General features: G+C 41.5%; 1 protein-coding gene across 15 annotated transcripts in view; it reads right to left on the reverse strand.

The window, feature by feature from the left end:
• LOC126872294 (C-type lectin 37Db-like) overlaps positions 1-23,852 on the reverse strand; it is a 166,690-nt gene that overhangs the window by 110,686 nt on the left and 32,152 nt on the right. The gene's annotated exons all lie outside the window — the stretch shown is intronic.

Below are 23,852 nucleotides of genomic sequence, written 5' to 3' on the forward strand. Positions count from 1 at the left end.
ACGAGTGCGAAAAGTCTGGTTTAAAACTCAGCTTTCTCTTATTCCACACACGCTACTCATACATTCGACGCTTTTCACGAGATTCGTACCACTGACGCGTCGATTTCTACGTAATTTACGGATTAAATTTAACTACATATTACCCGACTCAACCTCCGACCAAAAGCATTCAAAATCACAGAATTGGAAGACAGTAAGAATAACGCAGCTTCGATTTTAATCCTTGGAAACGTAAACGCGATCTGACTCGTCTTTGACAGAATCGAAACAACGCTCGCGAAGAAATAAATAATTGCTAAATAACAAAAATTACAACGTACAACAGTTTGTCGATGGAGTATCGAACGAGTCGATAATTCCTAGTTAACGTAATAGATTAAAATCTTCCCAAACAAGATGAAGCTACGTGGCATCAAACGGTACAGCCAGGTTTCCCGATCATCCACGATCAATCTCTCGCAATCTGCCATAGTCTATTTCGTCATAACGTCGGTCGTGAACCTCTTTCGACAATGGAACAATAGCGAGGCACACGCGCGGCTGCCACTATCTACACCTCGACAATGTCGTGAAACTGGTAAACTCCCGACTGCGAGAACAAAAGGGTCCTACAATTTGACTTTGGACGATCAGATCGCCACGAACAGATGTTAGTATTAACAGGCTGTATACGAAATGGACGGAGATCATCGACGGCGCTGCCGTGCGGTAATCGATCGCCGTAATGCTTTCATGTCACTGACAACTGTCGTGCGGTACGAAGGGGTCCCAGTGGCAGTCTGGCCTGTCACGAATCAAAAGCGAGCCGGTACGATGAGATCCTGTCTGCCAATTGTCGGCGTCGATTGCCCGCTCATTAACGCATAGTCTGCACCCTGTCATACCTATCTGCGTCTCCTAGTCGATATCTCGTTAATAGTCAACATTGTACGCGAGTACGAGTCGTAAAACGTCAGACTGCCATCTCTGGAACCAAGTTCGATCGTTTAAACTAATTAACGAGATTCTCAGCGGACAATTACGTAGCTGGATTCATAAACCACGAGAACCTAGAGACTCTAGAGTCTAGACCCTCGTCAAACGGAATGGCAGAAGCGTTTACATGCGTCGGATTACAATGCTCCATTTGTCGGAGATTCGAAAGTTTACATGATTCGGAGAACTTTTGGACAGCTCGGAGTTTCCAGGGTTTAGGCTTTCCGTGATGCTTTATTCTAATTTACTATCGAGAGGTTTTAGAAAGCGAAGAGTTCTTTTCGATCCTCTGTTCTGTTTGTGTTTCGACTATTCGCGGAGAGACGCGATCGCAAGAAAGCACGTCAACGGGAGTCGTAAATTCCCGTTACGATTAGATAATCGACGCCACGAAATGATCGATCCCCTGATTTCTGTTACGATAATAGGGGTGGTTCAATCGAGGTTATACCGAATTAACAGGTATAAAATAATGTTTGTTCCAACAACTTTGTAAAGAAGATAATTCCATTGATGCGTATGTACAAGTTAAGTAGATGATTGATTTAAGGATAGAAACCCGATAATGACATGTTTACTATTCTAACGATAAAGAATAAGTAACTTAAAGTGACAATGCTGTGTCGGAGGAAAGCTAGCGATGGGTCTGTCTAACGCAAGGGATCATCGGATTTGTTGATGACAATTTTGGTTAGGAAAGTGAGGGCAGTAGACATTGCTTCTGATTGGATAAACGAAGGTTGGTGGACCAGGAAGGGTCTTAGCCGCCCTCGATAGAAAGTTGTTAGTGGGAAGTGTGATACGTGAGAAAAACTAACTTTCCCGTATCTTCCCGTAGTAAACAATAAGCTTTAGAAACGATTCAGTAAAGAGATGTTTGTTCGGTCTGAAGGATCCGGTTCATGAACATCTGGTTCCCATCTTGCCCGCGGTGTGTAGCCTGGCCTAGGTAGAGTGTCGCCCGACGTAACAGTTTGATTTACATTAATGTTCAAAAGCATACATATCGTATCATTTATTTTTCACAGGTATTTTAAGAGTGAAATTGAACCGTGATCGTAATTGTACTTATCCATTAAGGACTAAATTATAACATACAAGTAAGGTAGATTACTTAACCAATTACCAATTATGGCAAATAAGATAAATATTTGTCATTAAAACAGTCTTCCTTTCTCGTTAAACAAAATTAGCTAAGCTAGAAATAATAAAGAAATGTCAGTAAATCACTGTGTAGTTAACCAAAATCGCCTGCAACTTTAACCCAATCCACATCGTACGCTACCCAAGCAAATCCGCATAAAGGTGGAACTCCACCGATTACACAACACCGATAACAATTTAGCACGCTGTTCAGGCCAAAATCGTTCGCTGAACGGCAACGTTTCGCAGAATCGCGGAGGCGGACCAACGCTTGCCAGAATCTCGTTAATTTCGCGGATGAAGAGCCGTCGTCGCGCGGATGGAAGTTTCTACTTTGCGCCGCCGATCGTATTCATGGGAAAAGGTCTTGGGGCGCAAAGGTCTCGAACGTTGTATACGTAGAACTTGGCTGGCGCCGAACAAAACATTTTCTACTATCCCCCGATCGCGTTTCGAAATCTTCAAAGAAATGCATCCATGTATAGGTATATAGAGATTTCATAGGATCACGTATCGTTCTCCTTACAACTACAGATATTCCGTAATATCTCGCTTATCCTCTCATCGACGATGCTGTAACTTTTGCGTTGTTTTGTTATCTCAAGCTTCGTCAATCGCTAGGGTTATTGGTGACTACCTTTTGCGTTACAACGACGTTGTATCAAAACATGTTCTCGTGTATAGAGCTTCTAATATTCTAAGTTTCGCATATTCTCATTTTTGCTAAATTCTAGTGCTCTGAGACTGTTAACAAAGTGTTGTTTTCCATACACATATACGTGTACAAGAGATTAATTCCAGGTACTCTAAAGTACAAGGAGCTCTGTTGTCGGTAGACGGGGTAGACTTGTACATGTTTATGAAAAATGTGGAGATGAAAAAATACGTAAGAAAGCACGTAATGTAGAAAAATATATGAAGAGTGCGAAGTACAGTATTTGTTGTAATACTATTTAATACGTGAAACAATTTTTTACCTACATATGAGCTCCATTCTTTTAATCATCTCCACGAGAATATGAATTCGCATAAATAATCGTTTAATTTCCAACATCGAGACGCTGTTACTTTAACGTCTCAGTACGTGTACGATGAGTTTGTGAACAGCTAAACGCGAAGCACCTACGATTTTAAGTAGATTCCGAATCGATAACAACACGCTGACATAAGCACGATACAACTAGGAATAAATCGAGTAACACAGATGATGGTCAAAAATCGACCAGGGCTCGAACCGCGGGCACTTTGGTCGCGAATCCGAGCTCGAGACAGCCGAGTCAGCAGTGCGTCTTTCCGATCGTCCTATGATCGAGTCGTGCGACCGCTGAATTCTCCGTTCGTGATCATCTGCGATATTTACGTGCGCGGTTCCTTTGAGAATCGTCGAGTACAAACTGTTGTCCTTATCCGGTAGCTGCCCGATCGCTGGCTATTTGTATAAATATTTGCGACAGCCCGGTCGACCATTTGCATGTAAACGTTGAACAAAAAGCATCTTTTTCTCTTTGTGTATCTACCGGTGTATCGTATACGTGTTTAAGAATTTGTTCAGATCTGGTAAGAATTTGTTTCTGCTTGAATGGCGCATGGGGTGTAGGATTCGGTGAGAATGGGTGCTTACGAGACCTCGTGGCATAATTTTCTCGATATATTATGCGGGTGCTGTGGATTTCTCGGAATGGATTTCAGATGTTTCAAAAATTTGTACGTAGATATATCGCTTAGGAGGGTACGTCATTTAATTTTAAAATACGTTATCGTACACAAAGATTTATTAAACGCCTATATCATTTGCATATTTGGTATATTATTCCGAGTTATTTCTTCATACTTGGCATTTACCATATTTGCTGTAAGAATTGCACGGTTAATTTATAGAACATCCTATATACCATCGTCTTGATAAGGACAGGAATTTTTCCCATGTATATACGTGGAAATTTATCGAAAAGTCAATCAAAATTTACGCGACTTGATACTTTACGTTATAAAGCAAAGCACACCGGTTCAATTTACACCAAGCATTCGACACGTCCAATTTATACCAAACATTACATTTCATTCGACCACTGTAAATGTCTTGATATTTACGACCGTCCATGCGCGAAGATACGAGTCGTTAGTTAAAATCACTGAAAATCCTGATACAAAGAGTTCTAACAGAAACGAAGATCTCCCTATAGCCGTACCAAATCAACCCGTCTCGAGTATCCAAGCCACTCTATACCTTCGAGAACGAAACCATCTAAAGAAGAGACCGAATGAAACCCATAAAATAGCAGAGATAAAAAGGGATGGACAATGTCGTGCTCCATATCCGTCACGGTTCGTTCGCGCTTATTTCGCGAACGAACGAGCCAGGGCTTTGATCCTGTCCAAAGAATGGACGACTCCGTCAGCAGTAGCCTATATTTCTCGGTGGGGCTTATCCCTTTCCTTCTACCAGGCTATTCCCGGCAAATCCTCCAACGAGTATCGTGGAAGTTTCTATTTTTCCCAAAGGGAAAACATCGCCGGTGGAAGCTACCTAGAGTTCTCACCGAAAGTAGGAGAGGACGCAGCGTGTGCTTGGCGCGAACACACGTAAAGCCTCGTGGACCAAACGTGGCTCTGTGTCTCGAGACGACGACGGGCTGCACGCTGGAACCGGAACAGCGCCTTCGAGCATCCTTTCGTACGGTTCATCGATCGCTGAAGCGAGGCTGGCTAGGCGTGAGCCCACGCTACTTGCACGTATCTCGTTTCACGGTTAGCCGGATCTAAAATATTCCCTAGCCCTTTTCATCGGGGACGGCCTCGGCGAGTCCTCTATGGAGGACCTTGATCCGCCCGCGTGAATAAACCGGCGACGTACCCGCGCCGTGAAGGCAAACAGGATGCATTTCGATTTCGGGGTCGATCGATACGCGGATATAGCTGTAGCCGCTCTTTCCATCCGTAGTCCCGACTAACGTTGCATTATGAACCTTGCCCCGACGAAAGAGCGCTTAAACAGCAGGCTTGAGAGGATCCTGCAATAGGGAAAATTGATTCCGAGATAGCGAGCCCTATCTGCCGTGTACTAAGCGTAACGAACGAAGAAAGAGGAGTCGTCCGCTGCGCGCTATATAGTAACAACGATTTTATCGCAGTCGGGAGTAAAATATGGATAATTAAGTAGGAAGTTAAAAGGAGAGAAACGATTGTATCGAAGAGATGGAACGAGGAATAGGAAAAGAAATTGAGGCGATACGTTGGTCGTAAAACGTGAGATATGACACACAAAGGATCTTCTTTTCTATGAATTAAATATAAGTAAAAATAAGACATATTATAGATAACAAGATCTTAAACGATATGTTTTTATCTATAATCGTTACGTTTTCTGTGCGATTAAGAATAATAACTCGATTAAGAATTATCTCGACATTCCAGATGCTGGATAGTCAAACTAGAACTATGTAATTCTCTGATGATACTCCCACCTACCCTAGACGACGATACAGGCTAGCTTAACCTACAACCTGGATAATTCAGCCAAGATCTTCCAAGTATTTAGCGAGCCCGTTATATCCTTACACCCTGTTGAATGATCTCCTCAGAAAATTCTTCCTCCGCCCCCCGAAATGTCCGCATCTTGCTATACTCGTTCGTCTTCCCAATCCGAGGATTTCTCCTCTCCAAATTAAACGAGTCCAAAAATTTTTCGAAAAAAAGAGAAACAATTATTCCGGATCCCGCTCACATCCTTCAGCGCACACGGTTACCCCCGTTAAGCCAGAAATCTTGAGATTATCGAAGCGAGAACGGTCGCTGGTTTTTGCACGCGCTAGATGTACGTTCATTTCTCAAATGTCGTCGCGAGAAAGACGCAGACGTTGACCAGGGAAGAAAGACGAAGGCCGAAAAACATCCAGGGAGCATCGCAGGGGCTTTCCCGCGCTCGCGTTGAACCCGGAGGAAAAATGAGCAGGAGCCTTGGCGAGAATAGAAGGATTTGCGAGGGAATTTCTGACGGCGTTCTGGCCACATCCGACCGAGTGATAATTAGGGCTGTTCGTCACGGAACTGGCAAGGCAAGAAGGGCCAGGGCAAGGTTCCCGCAAGAAAAGCCGCTGATCGAACAAACTTCCTCGCTAAGTAGCTCTCCAGAGATTAAACCGGCGCGTCGGCTCTATTCACCAGCCAGAAATTCACTTCCCGCCCCGGCGGCAAACTTTCTCAACTCTGTTAATGATATTTGTATAAAAGCGATCGCTGTTGATCTCGGGATCGTTCCACCGGCGATATCGAATTTACGAATTCTATTCGAAAAGGGTTGAGGTTTTTGTGGTAGCGGTTCGTATAAATTGTTTCGCGTAACACGTTGACCGCGGCCCCGATTTCGATTTTCTACCATGCTGTGTGCTATAACAAAACATTTTCATACAGCATCGCGTACTATGTATATTTATATCCCGATACTTTACATACGCGTGTGTTTTATATATGAATCGGTATGCAATACTTTTTCATAATTTTGGGAATTGTAGTTCGCGCGTGGTGTTTAAATCGGTACCGTACGGAGTCTAAAAATACGCGTCGAATCGAGTGCGCGTGGAACGCAATGAACGCGTCGAGGAGATTCTACGTTAATGATAAATATCGTATTTTGTAATTCTATTTCGTTTTTCGAATTTTTTTGTTCTTCTCTTTATCGTTTAACAATGTTTCTTCTTACTTTTTTTTATCAATCTAAATCAATAATATTTCCCTTCTTATCTCGATAGAGAAATGCGATTGAAATTACAATTTGAAAGTGGCTAATTAATTGAAACTCAAATTAAAAGTGAAATCACAGCTAATGAACGTTGTAGAACTCTGTAGAATGCTCGTAACTGATATTATATTACTACAATGGAAGCTTTACTCGAGACTGTCACAGAAGAAACATAATGCTTGCATGTTATGCTAGTTGTCGATATGATTAAGCAGCGATGTATTGTCCTCGTGTATTGTCCCCCTTTAACCAACACTCGGAATCACGTTTAACTTGCTCCACGCTAATGAAATTACATCAGAAAGTTTCAGTCTTTGATGGCTGCATATCCATGAACTTTGCTAATTGTGTTATATTAGCATACAAGTATTCCAGTCACGTTAGTCTCGCCTCGCGATAAACAGTTTCCAAAACGTTTCAAACTGATTTCGACCACATTAGAAAAGACATTATTTTAATCTCGTGATCGTATCTAATTTGATATACATCGCTTAACCAATTAAGCTATCAGCTCCATTTAAAAAAATACAATCGTTAAGAAGCGAATGAAATTATCGACCTACTGAGCAACCAATTTACCATAATAAAATACGATTCTACGAACCAGACTCCCTGTACAAAGTTAACATTTACGCAATTACGTACGACTTAAACATCGTTCCTGCGTACGTACGATCTTAATCGACAAATCCAGCCAGTACCCGATATATGAATTTGCATAACAATTTCGAAAGATCGGCGGAACTGCGAAAGAACTCGACGATCTCGTAGCCGCGAATCCGTAGCCGCAACGAAATAGAACTCAGGGGAAATTACTCGGCTGGCGTTGGAAACCTCGTGGTCGAATGAAAATCTAAGAATTTCGCGATCAACCTTCCGAAAGGTTCTCGTCTGCAGCGAGGTCTTGCATCCCTACCACCATCGCCTAGTGTCGTCTCGTTTCGGGGCCGAACGATGAACTGAATAATGAAAGCAATCCGGCGAGCTCCGACCTGAAATTGCCTCTGAAATTTCTGACACAGGTCTCCTCGACGATTTATTCTCTCGCTTACGCTCCTTTATAAGCGTAATTCTCCTCGACAAGTCGAGGAGAGCAACCAGTCGTTAAGAGAGATCGAAGCGTGGCTTCGAACCAAACGGACGAAGAAAATGAGAAACGAGAGAAAAAAGAAGGATAAAGGTACGGTTAATCCGACGATATTATAAGGTCGCGAATAAACAGAAATAAGTTTTCAGGGTTAGCAACGATACCAGACGTTATTAATAGCAGGCTGAGCGTGTCTCGTTTCACCTCGTCCTCTGGCAGGCTCGGGCGAGAATTAAAGAGAACGGTTGGAAGAGGCAACGAAAGGAGGGAGAATAAAGCCGGAAGACGATGAAAGTTTAACTCGTCCCCCTGGCCGGAATCACCGAGATGAAGCACCTGAACGTTGCGTCGCTTCGTTTTCCGCAGTATGTTTCGAGTCTTAATATTGCTTCGCCGCTCTTATTGCTATCGTCGCCGGCACACCCCCCGTGGCCCCTTTGTCGTCCTATTGTGGTCTGGCGTGGCGCACGCGAAAAGCAATAAAGCAAGCGACGCGGCGTTCCGCTGATAAAGGAAACGAACGCCACGCTCGCACAGCGGAGAAACGCGAAACGAATGAGAAATTCCGACCACGACACGTATTTTGTTACTTTAATCGCGTTATCGTTACGTGCGGCTATACACCGCCAGGTTAACCAGAGCTTCGGTTCGAGATTAAGAACAGAAAGCGATTCCTGTCTCGTACCACGTGTTACTCTTGTTCCGTTCGGTAACCGTGGCGTTTTAGACTGCTGTTTACAATGGAAACGCACGTTCCAAATAATCAAACGGTCATCCAAATATTTTCCACGAGAATAACATCCAAGGAATATACATGAATTGTAAAGGACTTGGTTCAATTAGAATTTACTATTATTGTCTTTTATCCATCATTTTTTCATATTGATAATCTTACGATCGTTTTTGAGTCAGCTAGCTAAAGGATCGAGATTCCAATGTTTCGTGCAGATCGGAACCGAACCGTTCTCCCTTGTCGGGACAACTGATAATTCTCTGGAAAGTCTCTTTTCCAGTTTTCAAACGAACTTGCAACTCTGGTCGATCTTGTTCCTACGAAAGGTTTCTTTATAAGCACTACACATAATACACGTGTACTTCTAATTCCTAATTTTATTCCTTAAATCGTTCTTTGCTTTCCATCAAGAAAGATATTTACACGATTCTCGATCTCTTATTACTGTCATAGGAATTCTCACTCGCCACATTGCATTCGAGATTTAAGAACAATACGAATAGAAGCGTCCTCGAGTTACTTGCAACCATACAACGCCAGGAAGCTATCGTATCTACCAGTTTCTCTGAATTTCTACTCCTAGTTGCGTATTCCCACTTCTTCCTACGCAACAAATTATGCTATTGTCTAGATAGAACGCTCGCAAAAATACCTTCTCTTAATAAAAACATTTGACTTTCCTTAAGATCATCTTGCTGCTGCTTAAGCTAGATTGCCCGTCCTTAAGAGGATTCTGTTTGACATACATAGACGGTAATTATAATTCAACAATTCCGTCGTCTACTCGAACCTCCCCTTTCTCGCGGAAACTCAGTCGTTTCTAAACCAATTATCGCTTTATTCTGTACCGTAGCAATCAGGAAACCAGAGTGTATTTGCTATTTACGAATAACAGGATTAAACTCTCTTCTTCCAATAAAGATCCTACGAAAAAGTATCAAGTCTGTGAAGACTGATTAAACGAATACCAGAGTATCTTTGAAGCGAGCAAGTGAAAAACTAAATGAAAACCTTTTCACGTTGTACCGACGACAAACAGGGGACAAAGAAGCTTCGATAGAAATACGTGTACATATTTACAGGACAAGCTGGTCTCTTATTTACCAAACGACACTGCGATGAGATTGCTATACTATGGAGGGAAGTCCAGGGGTGGGAGGATGAACGCAAAAGATCGAGTCGAACGAGGAGCTGGTATCCTTAGCTCGTCGTCCAATCATTTTCGCTCTCGGAGCTACGTCTTTCCGGGCGATATTCCTTATTTGTTCCAGATGCCCGGTAGTAGCTCCACCGAAAGAGGCTGCATCGACATGTACTTAAGACACCCATGGGGAAGAAGGTATGGGATAATGGAAAGAGGGATGAAAGGCGAAAGTCAGCGAGGCGAGGCGAACGTAAAAAGAAGCAGAAACGGCTTCGACGTGGTCGAGCAACCTCGATATTTTATCCATTTTCTGTTTTCCTTCACAAATAGACCGCGAACACGACCCAGTGTTCCCTGACGTGGTAAGATTCAAACGTGACTGGGGAAACAGGGTAACAGTGCGTGTATATAGGCGCATATCGACTCGCTTATTTTTGTTCTCAGTCACTGACGTTGCGGTTGAAGTCTGTTCCGTCGATAGGAAATAGGCGACGATCGTTGCTTTTCGTTCTTCGAGCGTAACTGGCCGAACGAAGCTGTCTCGCGTGCTACTACACTCACCGGGGTGAAAACTTGCTTTTCAATTTCACGAGAATCACGCGAGTGACTTATCATCGCGCGACGATTCGCGTCTTTTTCTCGTCTACTTCGATGCCCGTTTCGTAGAAAATTCGAGGAAGCGCGTGCAAAGACCGTGAAGTACGATTGTGAAAAATTGCGTAGATACTTGTCCCTCTGTAGACATACATTGTATCATTGTATTTGAAATATTATGGACAATTATAGCTCGTGACGTGACTATTATTATCAATAAAATTATCAATTTTGCTCAAAATGACAACGCGAGTTCGCGCTCGCCATTCGTGTGCAGATGCGCTAGTTACAATAAATAGTAACTAGAAGATAGTCTTAATCAGATAGTCGATTTAAGATATTTTGCTTTTATTCCTAGTCCGTGTAAGAAAGTGCAATAAAGGTTTTTCGGCTCAGAACGGCGCGATAGATTTATCAAAAAAAATAAAATAATAGCTATTGTGATCCTACCTCTGAATACAGAAATAACAACAAATTTCTTCACCGTGGCTGCTTAAAAAATTGCATGATATTCTGAGACGCTCGTTAACACATTGCGTAGGGCGCTCTGCGAGCTCAAAGCGCTTCCAGGGCCTGCACATTTTTGATCGGCAGAGATCTACCGATGTACTGGCTATACCGACTGATTGTTTTTACGTGCTTGGAATGTCAACGTTCAGTTGTTCTGCTATTCATTTGACACAAGAATGCGCAAGCTTCGTTACCCTGGTAACATAACGAAAACATTTGTCTCTGGTTGCTTAAGTCATCGATTTAGTCGAAAAAGCGTGAAAACGAGAATCTCGTGATCCGGTCGCAACGTTCGGCTTGCTAAACACGAGATATCTCGTGACCCGTACGTAATGTGTTAACTGAGACTCTTTATCGTATTGTACAATCGTTCGTGTAGGGAAACGTTTAATACTTTGCTCGATAAAAATCAAAATCCCGAGAGAAGGAATTTCAGCATGAAATTTTATTCGCACAGGTAAATCTTTTATTTACCTGGAATCAGGATACATATCAGCAATAAACGTTAATGAACCTCATCAAGCGTTCATCCGTGAGTCGAACGATACAAATTTGAAGATTAGCTTCTCGAGTTATTATTAGCTAGTCGAACTTGGAAGAAACTTTCGTCTCCCTAAAAGACACCAGACTACCTCGATATTCGATGTCAGAAATAGTTTAATAATCTTGCAGGTGAAGGATCGATCGTTATTGGCGAAAAGGTAGGAACAATCGGTTTTCCTGCACGAACGATATCCGGACAGCTTCGAAGTTTCGACAATCGTTTCAACGATGCCCGCATGACTTCCCATCCAAGTTTTGATAATTGCCCCCACTACTGGCCGAACTTTAATCGAATTACGTTCAATTATTCCGCTTCTGTCAATAAGCCGAACGAATAATTACTCGTGAAAACGACGAGACGGACGGGATTCGACATTTTCCAATCGATTCCGCATATTAAATCCGAGTTTGTTATCTGTCCGCCACACGTTCTGTATTATTATTGTAATATTTTACGAAAGAAGACGAGCTAACGAAATAAAGCTACCACGTTCACGGCCGTGTCGAATTAATTTCGATCGAATTTGAAATGTCGTTACGTCTCCGGCTATCCGTTTCTGCTTAATATACAATAGCACTGTTAACTTGGCGTCGTATCGTACGGTATGGGGGCACATGGAAAACTGTTTTGAATTTTGTAACAGGAACCATTATCTATCCTTTGATCGGAGCTAACGAGGAAATTTTAGAGTTTATTAACCGGAACTGCTGCACACTTTGATCGTGCTCTAAATACATTTTATTATAGCGTACGATCGGCTTGTATTATGGGAATAGTGGGACGATATTAATACGATAGCATGAATTATTATTAATTATTAATTATTGACGAGAGTAACAAATTTACGAAACGAAAAGATGTCTGGTTGGTTTTAAGGAAAACGACGAAAAGAATATTTTGATGTACGAGAAACGATTACCATTAGTTTGTGAGATAAATGGAAGAGTAAGTTGATCGGTAATATCGATCAACTCGATCAATTCGTGCAGGAGGAACGATCGTTCGTTTTAATTAAATCGATTTTGAAATGGATTGATAATATTATTACGCACGCGTGTAAACCATCTATTGATTTAGTTTTTACAAGTTATGACAGAGAATAACATATCAACTAAAAAACGTTGAAGCGCCTAATTCTTCTATTTCTATTCTGCTACGTCGATCCCTAAATATGACTTGTGATAAAAACTGATATAGTTTCTTAATCTTATTCTATTTACTCGTCATGTAGTAACTTTGTTACGCATATCGTAATTTATCGCTATATAATCGTATTAACACTTTGACTGCCACGTCGAAATCACACGTTTCGCTGAGGACGCCACGCGAGTATTTTTATTATTCAAAGCATATAATGGCAAAATAATAATAAATCGATCATGTAAGACAACATTCTTCCCCGATGAGCCGTTTATCTCGTTGATGGTCACGGGTGACCACCGTGGCGCCTTGATAACAGTCGATAGCGACGTATTACAACGAGGTTTCGTTTATTTCAACAAACCATTCGCATTCGTTGTCTCGTCGCGAGCAAAACATGCGGAATATATCGTTGAAACGTGTGGAAGATATTAGTAAACGGTATTTGCTCATTCTATATATAACGGTAAGGTATGTGCACACTTCTAACTTCGATTATACGATTACAAAGCAGCATTTACGATTATTTTCTAAGCTGTGTTTATAATAATATTCGTAGATTACCCCTCAAAGATATCGATGCAAACACAGTGCACCGTTAGATGCAAGATTTGTTCTCATTTTTGTTTTTATCGATGTTCTAATAAAAACGTTTAATCGTTCAATGGGGCACTTTTTATTTCAAAGTATCTTCTATTTATCGATTATTAAATGCCCTAATTTTTACAATTGTAAGAAGCTCATATATAACCAACGTGGCAGTCAAAGTGTTAATACCGGAAACATTCCATTCGTATTAATTATTGATCTCTAGACTCCAAGAACCTTTCGAACGATTCGACTGACATCGTTGCAAGACATGTTGCAAGAGTTACCAATGCTAATAAATTCTGCCGTAATGAGATTACAAAATAGCGCAAGAAAATTACAAAACAGTGATAAAATAAACGGAATTTTAGAAATTGCAACATCGTACGACTATGCCGCTGCTACATAAAATTACAAGATTATAAAAGAGAAGTCTGTAACATGTAACTTCTACCTAATCGATTCACTATTATTACTACGTTAACTACTTTTGGTAGATCGTTATACAAGAAAATGCAGATAAGCCGAAGGAACAGAAGAGATCACACGACCAAAACTTCCTCGTAACCAAATCAAAGTTCGATCACCGAGGATCAACGTGGCAGGCTGCAATCGTCGAAAGAACAAAAAAGTCTAACGTGCGCAACGAAGAAGAGAGAAATCGTTAGAATCTCGACTGACACTGTACAATTTGCCGGCAGGAAACAAACCCTTTAACATTCCCTGCGAGCGGTGAGAACGAAATTTGTAGCGTGTCGAGATTAGCATACAAAGGAAAAGTTCTCTTCGGGCATTAAAACTACCGTGGAAGGCGCGAACCGAACATCGCTGCGCCGCGTTTCCTCGTGCCCAATTCGGATCCATTCTGCGTACGGACAATTTCGTTCAGATTGTGAAATTTTAATCGGCGTGAACGAACGTAAAGCCAGTTTGGAAAGTAAATTAGCAAAGGCGACCAGCGAATACATAATTGTATTCGGTAACTGGCTTGCAACAAGCAAACTACGGATGCCTTCCGTACGAGACGTGCGCGGAAACAATTATATTCCAGCGTGGTTTTCATGCGAGGCATACCTTGAAACAATTAACCGCTCTTCCACAACAAGGATTAAGTTTTACTTTACGCGACACCAACGTAGAAACGCCCAACTCAGCCGGTGAAACTGTTTTCCATTCGTAAAAACTGCCGGCCTGCATAAACGGATTACGCGAACCGTAATTCCACTGTGAAAATGTTGCTGGATCTTATGTCGCAACGATTAAGTGTTGCGTGGCGAAGTTCACGTTCATTCGAGAGTTTCTCGTAATACTTTCCCAGTTTGAGTTAATACGGCTAATTGTTTCCGACTGAATAGAAACGCGAGAATAGTTCGGATAGAAACGTTCTCGAAAACACTTTATTAAATTCTATTAATCTTTCCATCGTGATTCAGCGTATCCATGCTGTTTCAAATACGTATTTGGATTAATAGTTTGTTTTTATTAATTATTAATCTTGTTAAATATAGAATTATGCAGATGCCACGTACTTTCTGGAATATCGCAGGTGTGCGCGTTCTTGTAAGAATCGAAACGCTTTTAACGATTATATACCGCGATGTGATTATTTCTCATAGAGCACGAGTGGTGTTCTCCATAGATAACGTAAGTTTTAGTTTCCTTTAATATATGCGTCAGCGTATATTAACGTAGCACCCATTAACTCAGATTTCTTAAATTACCTGTCTATATATTTTGCATCTTCTTTAACAGTATATTTCAAGGGATACGTGTGTGGCATATTTTACATTGGCAATAATTGTATTACCTTTCAACATATTATAATATCATATCACAATAACCACACGATCTTACGTCATACAATTCTTAATTTCACACTGAACTCGTCAAACAGCTACATAATTATTTCCAAAAATATCTGCAAAGAGGATAAAGATAAAGATTCGAACTGCGGAAATCGCAAAAAGGGAGCCAGACCGAAGGGCGCAAACCCCAGAAATCGCGACGATTCTGCACGATGCGTCGAGACAGAAATTCAACGAGGGAAAAAAGCTCGGCTTCTCGAAAACGCTCGGGAACACGAGCTCGGAAAGATCCTTCGTTAGGAACGATGGCCGTACGAGTGTCGAGCTTAAAAGCCACCTGTTGATCGATGAAAATACCGATTCCGCTCTCATCCGAAGAGTTTTAGGTTCGCGGTCGAAACCGCGGGGGCAAGCGACCGGTCGAGGATAACAGGGTATCAGCCGATTCCTGGAGGAACCGCAGGGCAGCCTACCAGGCATTTAATTAACCGACTGATCGATACACCTGTCCCGGGGGCTCACCTGGACCCGGATTTCTCTAGGGGCAGCTTTATGGTAAGCATAAGCAGACTGTGCGTACATTAGTCCGGGATTACAATTAACCTCGAAGCTCGTGGAATTTAATTAAATCTCATGGTTAGGAGGTAATGGAGTAGGGAAGCTTTTGCCGTCTTTGATCGATGAAATGCGTGATTGGAAATTGAACAAGAGTGGGAGAGCGGTTTTGTCGTTACGTGTTCGTAACTAGATCTCGGCTTTAAGATGTAGGAGATCCATGCAGTTAAATCCGCTGCGATTAAATCTGCTCTGAGTTATGAGGTCTCGTTGACCTCGATCCTGGAGTGCGTGGAGAGTGAAATCCGATGGAAAACGCTTTTACTGTGACACGGTTTTAGATTGCTTTCGTTCACCTATTTCCGATGATTGGTTATATATCGTGTTACGCTATAACGAGTTATCTAGGAATATTCGATTTAAACAAGGAGCTTGTTCATTTTATAGAAATTCGTATGGAAAGTTCTAAAAACTCTTGAAACATGATTGTAACTATCTAAATTCTAGCGCACCGTGATTAGTCACTTTTCTAAGTACAGACTTTGCTTCTGTTCGTTCCACGCTAGACCTTTCCGTCTTACGTCATCCCTTTTCTACGAACTTCTATATGCAAGAATTAAATATAGAAAATAAGAATATTATAGAATATATTTATATATTCTAAGACAAAAGTAGAAAGTTTCGTTGCAAATCTTCTGCCTTTTGAGCATTTTTATATAAAAAATAAAATTTGCTTAAACATTCGATAGCTTTAATTTAATTACACGTGGATAACGTTAGCTAAGTGAAACAACTAGTCCAGAGTTGGGATAAGACGAATCAGTGACACGGTTGTCTTTTATTCAGACACACGTCACTGCCAAATCCGTAATTTGATCAAAATTATAAATATTTAATACATATTTATACCAGTTACCCAGAAACATAGAGATTTCGTTCGGATGAAAATCATCCATAAATATTTTACGCAACGTTGTTTAACGTTCCACGGAATAATCGCGGACTATGCAGAGAGAACGTTGCGGGGTATGCGAGCGTTCGTGGAACGTCAGGTTTTTTACTCAACAGGGATCACTTTCTCGTTCTCATGGTATCCTCTTATGCGTGGAGAGTCGCTCGCTACCGCGACCTTGTTACGTCATCGAGGGACGAACGAAAGGAAACGTTGCAACGGTTGAACGACAATCTGATTGACGTAATCCGTACTAAGGAAACTCTACACCGAAGCGGCGATAAATTTTCCAATAACAAAGACCGTGCTAAGCCTGTCAAGAATATAACTCGCGTTATACATATACATCGAACGATTTACAAAAATCATATGGGAATTTCAGGTAATAGAATTTCGTTAATTGATTCTACATCGCATTTCCTTAAAAATATCGTTTCGCCATATGTATTCCCAACCGGGCAACGTTACCGAATTAACGAAAGTTTAAACATAACACAGTACGGTTGAAATAACAAAGAACATCGCAAACAGGGTTCACTCGCAGTGCAAACATCGTGCTCTAAATATTACCCAACTTTTACCTAGTAAACCCTAGATAAATAACATACGATTGGTTCTAATTCTTTGGCGGTAAATCCCCAGTCCGTGTTCATTTTCATTTAACTCAGGCTCGTTTCCAAAGAAGTTAACTTCGACAACGAGAAAATACAAAAACGGAGAAAAGGAAACGCGGAGTTTATTCCGCCAAAGATCGCGTGACCTCCGAATCTACTATCCCAGTCGCTCCAGCAAATCCAGTGAATACAACAGACAAGGATCAGACACGAGTACTCCTCCTGCGAAACTTTACTCGTCCAATCCATTCGGGCAAGATACCGCGAAAACGAACAACAATCCCGAAAGAAAGACGCAGGAAGGCGAAGTTGCGAACACCTCCGGATATTGATGGTGCCTTGGTCATCGATCGCCACCAGTCCACCTTTCCAGATGATAATTAATTGGTCACCAGTGGCTTGTCTTTGTCGCGACTACTCGACCGGCAGGATCAACGACCCGATTCGTCCCCAGGCTGGACCGTAGGATGGCGCGCGACCATGACAAGGGGGAATGACGACAGGAAGGAGGAATGCCGCGTGAAACCAGCGCGGTTCGCGTCTCTTTCGCGTCTGGGTGCGAAGAGCTTCGACGCGTTTCTGCTCGCCGGTTAACACGATACCAATAACCAGCAACTCTGCGCACGTCGATCGTGGCAACGTGCTGCGTTTTGCACCTGCGTGAGAGCTTCTGACACCACGCCAGAGCCTTTCGAGATTATTACGCAGGCGTCCGCCGGGAACCCACGACCGCGGATGAATATTAATCGATGCCGGATGACTGCCCTCGCTATACAACCAGAACAACGCCAATTGTTTCGCGTACCGAGGGCCAGGAAAATTAGGAGTAGCTTTGGTTGTAGGGAAAATAGTGTCGCCATTGAAATTCAGTGACTATGATGGATAGGAGGTGTATGGAATTTGGTACGACAGTATCGTGTTTGAAATTGAGAGAAACTGCGGGATTGCGATGAAATTTTCGTAGGATTTAAACACGATCTGTTTTTGTAGAATTAATACCTATCCGTTAAAGAGTGTGAGTATAAGAGATACGTGCGGTTTTTCCTTTTTTTAATTACCTTTTGCCATTTAACGGAGAAGTTTCTGATAACCTTGCAGAAACATCGTTTTCTTCTAGCCAGACTGTTGTAATTCTTTGCGAGGTAAAGCCGATAAAGGTCAAACACGTGACCCATTGAGATACGCCGTACTTATAGTTGTAACAGACGAAAATGAAGTTGATTGTTTTAATAAGAAATCTTATTTCTATAATAACAAGGAAGTCGTTTCTATAATAAGAGGAAGCAAAGCATAACAGCCCGTGTAATAACCAATACTACAAGCGACAACAGTAATAAGAAGCAGCACAAATACGCAAAAGATAGAGCTAGACCTAATACATTACATATATAGGTGACTGGATCTCTTAATTTTGAATTCGTCCTAAATTTTATTTCACAAAAAGATAGTCTATTTTTCCCTCTTCGAACCAACTGACAGTCGCTTTAAAAAAGCAACTATCCAGGATCCTTCTCAAAAGAATGTCAAAGAAGTAGCTACAATATGGCAATAAGTGAAATATGCAAAGAGAAATTCGACAGTTACGTAGTCTAAACCTGAATCAACTATCGCATAGACTAATGACCAAGATACATGAAGTTCGATGGCTAAAATATGAGAGATTTGGGTTCATGAATATCATTGGTCGAAATGTACCATCCAGTTCAGAGTTTATATCGATAACCGCGAGGAATGATGGACAGTGTTGGTCGAACAGCGACGTTGCACACGACTGTTCTCGGTATCGATGCAACGGTGCAACCTGCGCCTGCATTCAATCCGATTCCTCGATCTGCTGTTCGCCTGGGAATCAGAGGTGCAGCCTTTTACCTGGCCCAACGCCCACACCTCCCACCTTATCTTCGAAGGTTCAGTCTGTACCTTCTCCCACCACATTCCCCTCCCACGTCGTTATTCAAATTATTAGGTTGCACGAAAAGTTTCTTTCGTTTTATAAGGAAATAATGGATGCACAACGTTTTTCGTTTTATATCATTTTATCGAATTACGTATGATCCATTTATGTTCCATCAAGATAAAGATCACAACGTTCGATAGATTAGGTTTCATGTTTGTATAAAGATGCATCGTGTCTGTAAAAGAAAGACACTTTTCGGACAACCTAATACGAAGTTCCTCGGAGCACATGAGTACCATGCTTCGTTCCCGTCGTTCTGTGATATGGTGTCTATAGGCAACTAAAATGAGACGAAGGATGTAACATACCGTAGAGGATCGTTAGAGGATGATCTTTACCCGAATTCGATGTCTCGAAGTTACCCTAATATGGCAAAAATGTTTCGTCCTTTAAATACCACGTACTTTAGTTCGAATATCCTGTATATTCCGGCACACTTACATTTTTCATAGGTACATAAACGCACGTCCTGTATATAAATAATTATACAAATACATAAATGACGAACAAACGTCAATTCGTATTTCACCTGAAATATGCAAAAACCTACCCAAATAAACTCCACAAAAATTCATCGCTCTCTAAACATAACTCTTCTCGTCAAACTTCTCTCCCTCTGAACAACTCAATGCTCAGCAACAATCGGTACCATGTAATACAAGCAAGCTTATTAACCAATAACGTCCATCATTCCCAGCAAGGAAACACCCAATCGATATCTACATATATATGCATATATAACTCGTTTCACAGCTCTACTACTTCCAAGCCTTCCCACAGCCAAGTAACATTTCCCCAACCGTCGCGTCAGGCGAACCTACTATCCGAACGAGCGCATTAGAGCGGAATGATTATGCGATGGGTCACGGGAAAGTTGGCCGGGTATACCGGTACTCGACCGTGAAGACGCAATGTCTAGATGATTTTCAGGAGTCGGGAAGACCAGGCGGTCAGACGAGCGAACAGGTTGAACCAGAGAACGTGGATGTTCTCTGGAATGTGTTGCACGCTGCACGAGACGAAAGCGTGACAAAGACACGAGAAGGCGATGATGCGCGCGAGCAGGTAAAGAAACCTCGGATTTCCTTTTCAGGTGAATTTCACGAGCGTGGGCGAGCAGGATAACAGACACGGAAGGATGTTACACCTGTGGCGAAGGTGTAAGGTCGCAGCTTCCCGTCCCCACTCTCCCTTTTCTCCTGTACCCCTTCCTTCCTTCGTTCTCCTCTTGTCGGTTATTCCGAACGATCCACGTTCATGGTAGGGGTAAACCGCACGAGAAGGTAACAGGTTAACAACAAATCGCTGCACGTCGACCGTGTGTTACCTGACATTTTGCCTTCTTACTCGGGGGGAATCCTGGTGTACACCGAACGCTCGCGTATGGGTGTGACACGCGGTACATGCGGAGGTGTATGTAGGTAATTTAGGTGGCGAGCAAGTTTGGCTTGTAAACTTTGAGAGACGAATTTGCACTACGAGCGAAATAATGGCAGAGAGCGCTTTGATGCTTAGTTGTTTGCTGTTGGCTGGGATGAAGCATTGATTTATGCGTATCTGTTTCGGCCAGTACCGTGCAAGATTTATTCGCGATGCTGCAGCTAATCTCGTATTTTTCGCTTCTGTGATTATTAAAAATACGCAGTTATTTTTGACAAAATTAATATTCCTTCTATCTTCATCGTCGCATTATTAAAATCGACGATACCACGTGTATCTACTAGATATTCGATACGTCGATATTCGTCGAATATTACAGATGAACAAATATATTTACGTCTATATTAAAACTTGATAGTATTCCAGTATAGAATATTCCAGTTAACCAGGTTCAGTTCCAAAAGAATATTCCAGGGATTATTAAAGGTGTTCTTGCTTCATATTACTTCACAAGTCACGTAAAAGATGATAATCTATAGCTGGAATATGATGAATAAGGAGAACCTTCTGTCCCAAAATTGCAAACGTGTATCGTGATTGAAGCAGCGTGTGGTCTTGCAAGCACAGCACGACAGATTTTTACTTCCATACACATCGCAACTAATAGCTACCATATCATATTTAACCCTCAAATAATTTATACAGTACAATTAATCCTAAAAGTAAATAAATTACAAAATGACAGAACCTTTCTACGTAAATGAATCTTGGTTAAAGCATTAGGTTGTTCCAACAATGCCTTTGTGCTATCTGCACGCAGCTGCTTCATCTGGCTATGTTGACACAAACGCGAAACCTTGTCAAATGTTGTGGTCTTTACCTTCGATCGTCTTCTAGCTATCGTAGGACACGTTTCGTTTGCATTAAAACAAAAAATATTGCGCATCTATTATTTTCTTGTAAAACGAAAGAAACTTTTAGAACGACCTAATATTACTTAACGAGTAATTGTTTTGTCCGAAGAGCCTAGTTCTCTGTCGAGTAACACGAAAAGATTATGTCGCTTATTCGACAGCTTACAACAGAACGGTAAATACAAAAGCACCGTTACAGAGTAACAAAACCAAAAAGGCAGACAAGGAAGAAGGAAAAGATGATAGACATCGAGAACACGGGCAGCTGTTAAAGCTTCTGTTTCCATCACACTCGTCGATACCCGAACGAGGACGCGTTCATTGACAGAAAATCAATAACTAGCGTAGGTATTATTTAACGAACCAACGATATTCGTTCACACGAGTGGATCGTTGCACTTGCTATTCTCTAAACGTATTAAAACGCTGCAAACAAATGCTTTCATATACGAGAATTTTACAATCGACGAACACGATAATAAGAAACGCAAGCAGGACAACGAAGTTGCGAACAAAGTTCTCGCACGAGTCTGTTAATTCTAGCGATATAATTGCGTTTTATAAACCGGCTGACTCTCAGTGAAATGTCACGGAACCGAGGATCCTGAGACGCTGGAACGTTGGTCAGAGTCGCGAGCAAATGTCGCGGCTTTGAATATCGTTGGTAACTCCACTATTTCGCTATTTATTTCTGGATTAACGAACCAGATTCGTCGTTTTCGCGTCCTATGAAAATGGCAAATGAATGAAAATTTCTCGGACCTTCAGTTATTCGCAAACCGTGTTCGACACGAGCGCCCATTTAAGTTTAGTCAGACGTGTGTCCTCCATTTTTTCGACGAGTATTATATTCGAACTGTGAAACTACTGTTTGAATTGATACGAGAATCCTTAAACGACGAGCTGTTAACGTGGCTACGTGAGCGCAATGTAATTTCGAGGAAAATGTTAGAGGCACGTGTACGTATCCAGCGATGTGTTTTAAACAACTTTTACGCCATCTCCCCCGTTACGATTCCACGCGATCGATGTAAATTCTGTAACAGAATTTTTGCTTCTTCTGGATAAACATTCGCAGCTTTGCGAGATTATTTTTGATTTTTTTTTTTTTTTTTTTTGATAGATTTGTCAACGATCGCGTGGAATATTGGAATAGCGAATGTTAGTGAAAGAATTAAAAGACGTATGCACGAGCGAAACCACGACTGAGGTTATCATCGAACTATTTACTGAGAAGTTTAAAGTGAAACACGTTATTTAAAATAAATTACAAAACATTCGGTTGTCCGAAAAGTTTCTTTCGTTTCATTCTTTCGAACAACAATTTCTATTTTATATTATTTTACTGAATTAGGTGCGATCCATTTCGTTCTATTTTTATTATTATGTTCGTACATAATTCATTAAACTAATATAAAAGAAAAGACATTGTGCGTCTATTATTTCCTTATAAAACGAGAGAAACTTTTCGGACAACCTAATACGTAAGAGAGCTGTTTCTAATGTACTTTCATATGTATAATTGAAAATTGTATGAAACTTTACGCGTAATTTTATGATGTAATTTATGGGATGATAAGAAAGAATGTCGTATCCCAGTTTCGTGGAATAAGAGTTACAACGTTGTTACTAACAGAGAGAAGTGTAGCGGTACATGAGCTAGTGGCAACTCCAACGTGCGAAAAGTGAGGAAAGATAATGGCAAATACTAACGAGGCTGCGAATAGCAAAACCATTGCCAATCAAGTGGTCAGCATGCCTCCATTGCAGCCCCCGAACATCACGGCATGGTTCGTCTTATTGGAGGCGCAATTCGAGGCAGCAGACATTACGAACGACAAAATGAAGTTTGTGACCCTCGCCAAATGTCTCGACAGTCGGCACCTACAGCAAGTCGAGGACATAATGACGAATCCCCCAGCCACTGGACGATACGAGAAACTAAAAGAAGTAAGCTTACTCGCATACTGACCGATCCTCTACAGGAGGAATGATACGATTGACGCGCAAGAGAAAATTAATTGACGGCCAATAGAATCGTTTTATTTCTTTTTTTTTTTTTTTTGCATCCCATTAGACGTTTAATAATGTACGTTGAGATATAATTCGCTATTTTTTAAAGTATTACACATGTATAATACTATTTGGCAATTCTTACGCTTGATAAATTCCTTGTACCCCGATGTAATGTGATGGGCGTTTAATTTCCTATTTTCTAATGTTTAACCCCTTGGCCTACACGCAATCTGCCGATCGCGCGAGCCATAGCAAGCAAGAAGTTCGGTCGCGCGCCGTGCCATTCGTCTGTTCAACCGTGTGCCCGAACTGGCGCAAAATGTATACGTCTTATGACATGTATATCTAGGGGCTACAAAAGGAATTGCGAAATAATAAATAACGTTTGAGGACAAATAGTGTTTTTAATCCCTTCCCGTGCCATTTAGTTCGACGAAACTCGGGCCCAAGCGGTAGACATCGA

This window comes from Bombus huntii, chromosome 1 (assembly GCF_024542735.1).
Source record: "Bombus huntii isolate Logan2020A chromosome 1, iyBomHunt1.1, whole genome shotgun sequence".
Taxonomy (NCBI): Eukaryota; Metazoa; Arthropoda; class Insecta; order Hymenoptera; family Apidae; genus Bombus; species Bombus huntii.